The sequence below is a fragment of the Protopterus annectens genome, chromosome 5.part0, assembly GCF_019279795.1.
Source record: "Protopterus annectens isolate FY-2018-M chromosome 5.part0, PAN1.0, whole genome shotgun sequence".
NCBI lineage: Eukaryota > Metazoa > Chordata > Ceratodontiformes > Protopteridae > Protopterus > Protopterus annectens.
The window spans coordinates 304,346,361-304,357,829 of record NC_056735.1 but is presented as its reverse complement, the minus strand read 5'-3'; the positions used below and the strand labels follow the sequence as shown (position 1 = coordinate 304,357,829).

At 39.1% G+C, this 11,469-nt stretch overlaps 1 protein-coding gene across 1 annotated transcript in view; it reads right to left on the bottom strand.

Moving 5' to 3' along the window:
• The window catches only part of PHEX (phosphate regulating endopeptidase homolog X-linked), a 1,091,028-nt gene that overhangs the window by 501,292 nt on the left and 578,267 nt on the right, over window positions 1-11,469 (bottom strand). The gene's annotated exons all lie outside the window — the stretch shown is intronic.

Below are 11,469 nucleotides of genomic sequence, written 5' to 3'. Positions count from 1 at the left end.
ATCCTTCGCAGAACACCCCAACCCCAACTGTACCTCATTATGAGTAACATTCATTATTCAGAGTTTTAAAAAGGCCACCCCGTTCCACATACAAAGGGCCTTTACTGCTAATATTCCTTAAGTAATATCAAACAATATAATATCATCAAATGAACTGTTTGCAAGAGTGATTAAGGTTATTAACCGTGCTGTTAACTTCTTAACTGAAGTTAAGAAGGCATAGCTCTCAAGTCAATCAGGGACCTTCATCCATTGCTAAGTTAGAGTGCCTTGCAAGGGTCAGTGAAAACGTCCTCAACAAGTCAAGCTTTCAAGTTTAATATTGGAGGACAAGAAGATAAGCATTCTAATACAATCACCAGCAAACAAAGCAAGGTGGAGGAACTTGAGTTCAAAACATGGTCATCAGACTTTGCAGCCTCCAGGTATAGTCAATCAAAAGCACTAACAGCTGTGGGAAAAATGCAGAACATTGGTAAAATAAATTGAACCAGAATCTAGCATTATTGAAAATGCAGACATACTCCAATGCAATACAATGACTAGGCAGACAGTTGATGGCAGCTAATTGTAGCAAGTAGCAGGTGGCTAAAGCTGTAGAGTAGGTAAAAGTAGATAATATGTCAGAGGCTGGTTAATACACTATGTAGAGTAATGATGAATGAGACAAGAGCAAGTAGCTGATGGGTAGAAGTGGATGTAATTAAGTAAAGATTGGCAGTGAGAAAAAGGAGGGTCAAAATTCTTAAGTTTGTTCAGCAGATATTTAGTAAAGGGATTGAAATGCAGTTTAGCAGCACAAGGGATGAGTAACTGTATATGTGCTAAGGAAGTAGACAATAATAGAAGGATGGAGGTGATGTGAAAGATGAGGTACATGTGAAAAGATGAATAATTCTTATTAAGACAGAGAGTTGTGGTTAGCATAGGAAAGGGGGAAGTAAGCAGGGAGCAAAGCCAGGAAAGTGTGAAATTAGCTAAAGGATACGCATTCAAATTTAGACAGGTAAGGCTGAGAAATATTGTAAAAGAAATAATGAAGCAACAGTGACAGGTAGAGTAGAAACACAACAGCTTTAAATATTACAACTCTGCACATGAGCAAATTTAAAATACTGGGTAAGGATATTACTCCGTGCCAAAGCAATATAGCTCCAGAATATTTAAGTACTTTTTGCAAAACTGTGGGCAAGAAAGTGTGTGTATACATGAATTGAAATGTTATAGAAAAGAAAAAGCATGTGATAATATATATAGATAAGTCCTCGAACTTGCAAACACCAATTTGTAGCTCAGAAAAAAAAAGAAGAAAGTATGTTTTGAAATTGCAAAGGATATTTGGTAACACGGCAGCATCCAAAATGAGATAAATCAATAATCTGCAATAGAAAATGCTTGCAAAACAGAATGATTTAGCATGCAGTGTATTCAGGATATGAAGTGCACATAAAACTTAAGAATGGATCAGTGGACTTCCGAAATGTTGAATAAGTCAGTTCAACATTACAGTAAATTTAGATATAAAAGATAGCTTCATGACATCAATACATAGGGTGAGTGAGCAGGGGAATAAATAGAAAAAGATCAGATGCAATCCAGGGTGAATGGCATACAGTTCTGTAATACATGATATGTGACCATCTACTAAAAGTGAGTGTGAAGCACAGAATTTATGGAAATGAAGAACATCACATAAATAAAGCTTCTATCACAATTCAGTCAGAGATGCGAAGCGTCACTGACTCCTGATAATGGAATAAAACACAACCGCACAGGGCTAGCAGCCAAGTACAACTGCCTCACACTCATTCATATCTCCCATGCAGTACACAGTGGACACACTGTCAAACCAATCCCCCCACCACCATCCCCCATACACACACACTAGTTCACATACAGTAATGTACAAGGCAGCACATGCATGTTTCAACAATAACTGCACACATGTATGTTAAGTCAAAGCTATACATCTGCATACATATACATCCTGTAATCCTTGCATGACAGACAGCCAATAAACTGCTTTACAAATGATCTCCAGGCCACTGCAGCCACTGAAGCATGTCAGCGCTATACATAGTCTGGTGGCAAGGAATGACAGGACCTGCCTTTTGCAGTATCCATGAGGGCTGTGTAATGCCATAGATCAGTGAAATAAGTCTATGTGGTTAACCACATAAATATATATAGGAAAATGTTGTGTGGTAGACATGAATATGAATTAGGTGTGGGTAAGTCTCCCAACATCATGAATTTTGCATCTGCATGCTCTGTTCCACACTGTTAGCCCTAGCACTGCATTCAGGTATGCAACTGTGGTAGCATTTAGGATTGCTTTAGTTAGTGCCATGTAGAGGCACCAGCACAGGCTGTCATAGACATGCAGGCGACATGGACACACAGATACAAACAAACATTTGTAATCTGGGCGATGTTGTCCATCTTAATTTCTGTACACTATATGACCTGAATATTAGCAAATGGTATATTTTAGTTTGTCTGTACAAGGCATGTCACTCTGTGTTTTATTTCACCTAGATGAGCAGATAAAGCTGAGATACCCCCCATATTGAAAACCTTATGCTTAAAGCTGTAACAATGTATATCAGCCACTGTTAATTGTAAGAACCTGTCTTAAAATACACTGTCAGTATTAACTGATGTAATCTCATACAGTCTTTGTATATATTTTCAATACATGTAATGCCTACAGGTGACCTCATCAGATCAACCTGGTATTTGTTGAACTCAGCTTTTGACCTTAACTGCTTATTCATCTATTATTTCAACTGCACATCCATTTTAAAGGCTGGTAAACACAAACTGGGTAGTATGTCATGTAATTTCCTATCCTATAAAAGAATGCAGCAATGTATGTTTATGATATATATGATTTTCAAACTGTTAATATCAAATATAATGACAAATGTGTGCCTAAGAGCATATGCAGTCAGTATCTCAGTAGCCTAAGATTGATACAATGAGAAAATGTTCCTTTTTGACAGAGTGCATTGACTGTGGAGCTGATTATATTAAGTAAGGGTACAAGGAGTCAGAGTGCCCTCCATGGTGGGTATGAGGGACTCAGCCCACATAAAAATGTACTGAGTTGTGTTTTATGTGTTTCACCAGTTGATGATTTCATCTGTTCAACAAACATCATTCCTGCCAATGCTCTATGTAAATGTGCCTTTTCCATATAAGCATCATGTGACAATTGTCCCTAAGCTGTTTATGTAATGACAATGTTTACAACCTGTTTTCTTGCCTAAATTCTTTCCCCTGTTTTCTGGTCTGACTTCCTTCATCTGTTTTGCTTGCTAAGTGTCATTATGACAAACTGTTCACTGCATCTTAATAAACTTAACTAAAGTGGGTTACTTCTGATGTATATTTGCTCCATTATCTTCATACAACAGAAGTTGGTTACTGTTTGACCACATCCCATCCGATGGTCAAGTGGATTTACTCTCTAGACATAATGGGACATCTTCAATAAGTCCCTTTACCAATAATTACAGACAGAACCATATGTGGTAAACTTTCGCATTTCCTTACCACAATTTCCCTGTTCCATTTATAACCTCTAGCATTTGGTTTAGAGAATTATGGAGTTGTTACCAAGCTGTTTCCTGTGGTGTGGTAGTGTGCGGTTTGATTCCCTCAGCCTCTAATGCCTAACTAGACTGGAAGCAAGTCACTTAACCAGACAGTGCTCCAGGCTAAGCTATTTACATGTGCACTGCAGCGTGATTACAGATACTGAAATAAAATAGCACAAACACTGATAGCCATTTGCTAAACAAACAGTACAGTCTCACAATGAAAACAGACTTAGCATGAGCAGTAAACTTCTCTGCCCTTGAAACTCACATTCATTGAAATGACATGAAAACCCACATTCAAAGAAAATGCATCTGACCAGTGGAGGATTAAGTTTACCATTGGGCTGTTTTCAAACCATAGGCTCCTTGCACACATTTTTAGGGACATGCATACATATATGAGCTCTTTGATTCACCTTCCTGATTGTATTAAATTATATTCCTTGTATAATACAGCGCCACTTGCTAGAATGTATTTTAAATTTGTAGTTTTGAACATTCTTCTAATAAACAATGACACAAAATGTATGAACCAGTAATGACAAAACTACCCATTACAGAACATTTCAACCATAAAAGGCCACTCAAACATCTCTCATTACAATCCACCAATATTATGCAATACAATAAGCACAATCTCTGCAAAAGTAAAAGTCAACCAAATAATTCCACATTAAAGACATCTGTAACTTACAAACAGGTTACTACTGGCAAACAGCTTTACGTTTTAGTGTTTCATCTACAAATTCAGTGCCTGCTGCCCTTAAAGAATTAATTGCCTATGTTACATTAAAAAATATTGGTTAGCTGGTAATGTTGCAATAGGGAATAACTGACTAACTGACAACAAGTTCATGGTTAGTAGGCATCTCATACAAAGGAGGACATACTCAGGAGTGTAGAACTCTTATCCCCCTTAAAATGCACCAAACAATATCCAATCAAAAGGGCACTGCAATATTAGCTCTCCATCTACATGAGCAACATTAATCTTTCATCCCTTGAAACTCACAATTCCATGAAAATTTACTGAAACTCATAATCCCTTGAAAATACACTGAAACTCATAATTCCCTGAAAATGTACTAAAACTCAAACTCAAAATTCCATCAGCAATTTAGTGCAGTCTATGCAGAGGATTCAGATTCTTGTTTCCACTGAAGCTCACAATTCCTTCAGCAGTCTGGTATTTGGTGTACAGGATTCAAGCTTGTGTCTCAGGTGTATATCAGAACATCAAAATATTAAAACTTTGAATGTTCTGATATTGAACACTATTCAGCGAATGCTAAGAATAGCGAAGCTGCAGAACAGCAAATTCTTTCCTTGGGAAAGAATTTGGTTGGCCGTTTCTGTGGCTTTGCTATTCTTAGTGCTGTAGTGGAAAGTTACGGGTTGGGTTCAGGTAAGTGTGTGATTGTTTGTATGTTAGGGTTAGGGGCGGGTTTAAGTGAGTTAGGGTTAGGGCACAGGTTAGGCGTGTATGCGATAGTGACAGACTTTAGGGTTAGGAATGGTTTAAGTGAGATAGAGTTAGGGCGTGGGTTAGGTGAGTGTGCGATAGTGATGGACCTTAGGGTTAGGGTTTGGGTTAAGGTAAGTGGGTAGATAGTAGTGTATGTTTAGTTTAGTGTAGCGTTAAATGTAGGAATTTAATTGTATGTGTGTGGTTGTTGTTTGTTTGATGTGCTTGTGTTGTGTGTATGTGTTTCGGAGCAGCAAATTTTTTCCATGTGAAAAAATTCACTGTTCTGAATGTTCGATATTTTCATGTTTAGATGTTTTGGGGCCAATTAAATAGCGTTCGCTATTTTCATCTTTAGATAATGTGATATAAATGCCTTGTCTCCACTGAAGCTCACAATAACTTCAGCAGTCTGGTAGCTGGTGTAAAAGATTCAGGCTATTTTTCCTGTAACCAAGTTACAGGGTCAAGCCTGATCAAGTTAGTTGACTAACCTGCCCTCCCCCCTAACTAGGGCATTACATACTACACCTGCAATATCTCTCAACCTTAGCATAAGAAATCTGGACAAAGCCTAAAATAATGAGGGACAAAAGCTCAAAAATAGGGACAGATTATAAATATTGCTCTTACAGACTTAGGAAGTTGCTAGAATAATGGCATTGGTCTTAGCATTTGTTTTCTGAAGGAAATGAAAGTCTAAAACACAAATGTTGGAGGGACAGGTTCCTAACCCAGAGACTTCCCATACTCTGGAACAAACTTCTCATTCACGTCAAGCAGAACACTTCACTGGCCCTCTTTAAGAGAAATCTTAACAAGTGGATGGGCAATAGCAAGTTCACCCCGGGAATCACTTCAGTGGCCTTGCTTGACAGAGGCACTGGGAAATAACTTTGGGTGGCATGATGCCAGGGAATCTTCTTGGGCTAGGCTTATATAGGCTCCAGGGCCATTACCCTAGTATACACACCTATGAACCTATGAACCTATAAATGTGTGGCATTATTTAGTTATTTCAATCCTTAGCAATTTGCCAGAAAACCACAAATGTTGCAAAATGGGCCAAAAATGTTAGGGCAAAAATGAGGACATTCTACAAAAATCTGGAAAGTTGAGATGTACACATACCTCTCAACCTTAAGGAATCTGGACAAAGACTGAAATAATGGGGATATAATGACCCAAAATAGGGATACATTTTAAATATTTTTCTTTTTAACTTGAAAACTTGCTAGAATAACAGGATTTGTGTTAGCATGTATTTTCTGAAGGGTATGAAGTCTGAAACTCCTATGTCATTATTTAGTCTTTTTAGTCCTCCCTGATTTGCCAGAAAAAAAACATGCCTTTTATGAGAAACAAACCAAAATTATGGGGCTAAATCTGGACAGTTAAGTATGTTAAACATACACACACACACTCACACACACACACACACACACACACACACACACACACACACACACACACACACACACACACACACACACATATACCTTCTCTCTCAACAGAACAGCCACTTCTCTCTCTATGGAACTTCCAGTTTAAATTCTACACGCGAGTGCAGAATGTGTTTACATCCACATTGGATTGGCATGCATACAATGCAAGCATGGGCCTTCTTAAAGGAGAAGATGCTGCCACCATGTCATTGTCAAAGCCTTCTGGTCAACAGCTTTAAAAGTGGGAGGGCACTCACTTCCCCTCACCCTATGGTTCCGGCACCCATGATTAAGTCGCAAAAATGTATTGAAGTGAAAATCCAGAAGGGTGCAAGTACACCCCTTGCACCTGCCTGTGTGGCAGCCTTGTTAATATCTGTATCATTGCACCATCTTTTATTTTTTTATGTCATCTTAAAGCATGTTCTCTAGAAAAAGGGGCAACTTCTATTAAATACCTATCTTATACTTGTTATTTTGTGTATTGTTTGTTATTTACTCATGTTAAAAACAGGAATATCCAAGTAGTAATAACTTATTTTCAGTGAAAGTCTAAGAATAAATACAATCCTGGGTATTGACTAGAGTATCTATGGTATTGCTTAGAGATGAAACGGCTAAGCTTGAAATGACCTCTGGTTCGATAGCCTTGTAACTTCCTATGATCCTATGATCCTATGAGAAGAAAAGTTCTACTATAGCATTTAATACAGACAACAGTAGTTACATTTTCATAGACAAAGTATAGACCAATTCCAGTAACAAGTAATTTGAGGTACAGAAAGAACAGAAAGGGGTCTGAACAAACATAGCTGAACTGATTTTAGCATTAGTAGAAAATACTCCTAAAACAAGCATACAAAATCTCTCATTCAACCCCCTATTACAAGAATACAAGAATATTGTGTAGTACATTTTTTCCATCAAACATCAGTAAGACAGAGTTACTATAATGTTTAAGGTTTTGCATCACATGCAAAAGGTATAGGGTTCAAGCCTAACCTCTGGCCAATGTCTATGTGGATTTTGTATGTTCTCTCTGTGTAGTTTCTTCCACCTCAGAGTCACCCAAGAATGTAGTTGTGGGCTACAACACAGACTCTAGATGGTGCCTTATAGGGCAAAAAGTTGTATAGATGAACTTGCCTTGGGCATGAGCTGTGGTGGTGCAAAGTATCTTCTAGATAGGAGATAACAGATTGTGGCCATGGCAAAGCTAGTCACTCAGTGGTGTAAAACATGGCTGTAGGTGAGTGGTTTTCATTGACTAATGCATTTACTGGCCAGGATGAAGACCCAGCCTACATTGACCTACTTCAAGGCCAATACTACTTACATCATGACCCATTGACCAATATGTGCCTGCCATAAAGCCCATCTGTCCTGGGTCAATATGCTATTGTCTGGTTGTCCATCTCATGTTACCCAGGATAGTTCTGGAAGTTAAATGTAAAACAATCAAATTGCAAAGCATGAAGTAAGGATTGCTACATAATATAAGGTAATATAGGTTCACTGAATGGATACAGCTTAAAAGTGGTTAACATGATGATAAGGAGGAATCTGGACATCTTTTACATCTAAGATGAAAGAACAGTGCAGCAAATCCAGAGACTTCTCAGTAAGAGAGCATATTAGGGATGATGTAGCAATTGTGGTGAGGGAGAGGCTTCAGAAAACAGTAAGGAATGTCATTATAATTAGTGAAAAACTCATCACAGTCAGACTTCATTGTAAGGACAGGGCAGCATTCATAATCTCAGGGTTGTGATGACAGAGAGGAAAAAGAGTGCATTCGGGCAGCAGGTGCAGGAAAGCAGGACAACATGAGGTGGTGTTGATAAGGTCATTTATTAGAAGGGACATAAACACACATACTGGGACAGACAGAGCAGGCTATGAAGACTGCCTGGGTACACAGGTGGATCAACAGGAATACAGAAGGAAATGCTGTTCTAGACTTCTGTCCAGAAAATGGCTTGATGTGGCTCAGCAAGAGAGAGAGATGTAAGGCCACATACAAGAGTAGCCAACACACAATACTGATAGACGTCCTCCAAGTTATAAGAAAGCATTGGGACAGAATTAGGAATTGCAAAGTCCTCCCCAGTAAAACATTCAGCCCACAGTATAAACCATTGGTTGCAACAGTGGTCAGAGAATGCTCTATGGTCAAGAGAGACTAGACTGAAGACTGGCAGTTGACTGTAGAAAAAGCACAAGAGTTCAAAAACATACTCTTGGCTGTAGCATCTCAGGAACAAGAGGAAATAAGTAGAAATGAAGAAGAATAGCAGTGTCTCAAAACAACATAAGCAAGGACTATAGAACATATATCTCACTATGCCAGGTATGGACATAAGGTACATAGGAAAAGGTGGTGGTGGAATGCAGAAGCCCAGTAAGCCATCAAAATGAAGGAGTGCTGGAAAAAGTGTGAGCTAGAAAAGATGAACAAGGCTAAGAAAGAATACTGCTTGGCTAACAAAGAGGCTAAGACAGGAGTTGCAATAGCAAAGAACAAGGCATCATGGGCACTCTACCAGCTTCCAAAAAGTGACTCCACAGATGGTACTAGAAACTCTATCAGGTTGCAAGACAAAGACACAAAGAAAAAAGAAGAGTCAGACACCCTTCATAAGAGATACTAGCAACAACCTGCTCACCAGCCCACAGAACATCAAATGCAGATATAGAGAGCTCTTCCAGCAGCTTCTAAATGGAAGAATACTCCAAAAAAGTTGTACCACCTCTCATATGGCTTACAAAGAAAGAAGAGGAGATCACCACAGAAAAAGTAAGAACAGCGCTAAGGAAAATGAAGTCAGGGAAAGCAGAAGGCTTAGATGAGGTCATGTCAGATGTGATCATGATGTTGGATGAGTTAGGAGAGAAATGACTCCAGAGAGTACTCATGGTAGCATGGACAGAAAAGACTATCGCAGATAATTTGATAATAAGTATTGTAATGCCAGCATACAAGAACAAGGGGGACATTTACAACTGTGGGCAGTATAGAGGTATCAAGCTCCTGTCACAATGCATAAACTTTCTGGAGAGAGTGAAACACAGAGTAGTAGAAAGTAAGATGGGAGATGAGCAGTCCAGATTCAGCTTAGGATGAAGCATAACTGACTCGATGTTTGTATTGTGAGACATACTTGAGAAGAAACTACTGATGAGAAAAAGAGCCCAACTGGGCATTCATAGACTTGGAGAAAGCATATGATAAGGTCCCAAGTACGTTGATTCGGGCAGTCCTTCAAAGGTTCACAGTCCCAGAAACATTGGTAGAATTAGTGCAGGTTATGCGCAAGAGCCAAATAAACATTGGTAGAATTAGTGCAGGTTATGCGTAAGAGCCAAATAAACATTGGTAAAATTAGTGCAGGCTATGTGCAAGAGCCAAATAAACATTGGTGGAATTAGTGCAGGCTATGTGCAAGAGCCAAATAAACATTGGTAGAATTAGTGCAGGCTATGTGCAAGAGCCAAATAAACATTGGTGGAATTAGTGCAGGCTATGTGCAAGAGCCAAATAAACATTGGTGGAATTAGTGCAGGCTATGTGCAAGAGCCAAATAAACATTGGTGGAATTAGTGCAGGCTATGTGCAAGAGCCAAATAAACATTGGTGGAATTAGTGCAGGCTATGTGCAAGAGCCAAATAAACATTGGTGGAATTAGTGCAGGCTATGTGCAAGAGCCAAATAAACATTGGTGGAATTAGTGCAGGCTATGCACAAGAGCCAAATAAATATTGGTAGAATTAGTGCAGGTTATGTGCAAGAGCCAAATAAACATTGGTGGAATTAGTGCAGGCTATGTGCAAGAGCCAAATAAACATTGGTGGAATTAGTGCAGGCTATGTGCAAGAGCCAAATAAACATTGGTGGAATTAGTGCAGGCTATGTGCAAGAGCCAAATAAACATTGGTGGAATTAGTGCAGGCTATGTGCAAGAGCCAAATAAACATTGGTGGAATTAGTGCAGGCTATGTGCAAGAGCCAAATAAACATTGGTGGAATTAGTGCAGGCTATGTGCAAGAGCCAAATAAACATTGGTGGAATTAGTGCAGGCTATGTGCAAGAGCCAAATAAACATTGGTGGAATTAGTGCAGGCTATGTGCAAGAGCCAAATAAACATTGGTGGAATTAGTGCAGGCTATGCACAAGAGCCAAATAAATATTGGTAGAATTAGTGCAGGCTATGTGCAAGAGTAAATGACACAAGTACAAACAGTGTTTGAACTGAGAGGGTTTCCAGTGGGAGTGAATGTGCATCAGGGTTCAATTTTGAACCCATTGCTGTTCATACTGGTGATGGACTACATTAACAAACAGGTCAAAGGAGACAGAGCAGCAAAGCTGTTGTATGCAGACGATGTGGCATTACATGCAGATTCTGAAGAAGAACTTCAGTAAATGATAGGGCAGTGGAATGCAAAGCTGAAGTCATACAGGGTAAAACTGAGTGCAGATAAGATATCAGTAATGTCAGCAAATGGGGGAAATTACAAGAAGATGAGAAATGAGATAGAATGGAAAACAGTGGAACAGGTTAACAGCTTCAGTTATATGGGAGGGATGGCTGAGGAGAAGGGAAATGGTCAAATCTAGAATTAGAGGGACAGACAAAGACATGAGGACAACAGAGCAGAAGCCCAAGTAGTTCCACATGCAGAGAAGGTTAAATAGAACAGATTATGGTGATTTGGGCAGATGTTCAAGAATGCAGAAGGCAACCTGGTGAAGATGATTTGGGACAGTTAGGCAGAAGGCAAGAGGAAACAAGGGTACCCAGCAAACAGATGGATGGATTGTGTGTGAAATAAGACCTGTGAGAGTCGGGCATAACTGTTGAAGAAGGTAGAGCAGTGGTTTTGAATTAAGAGAGGTGACAGCACTTGACATGAAACCCTGACCTCATGTATAAAACAGTAAAAAAGGGTG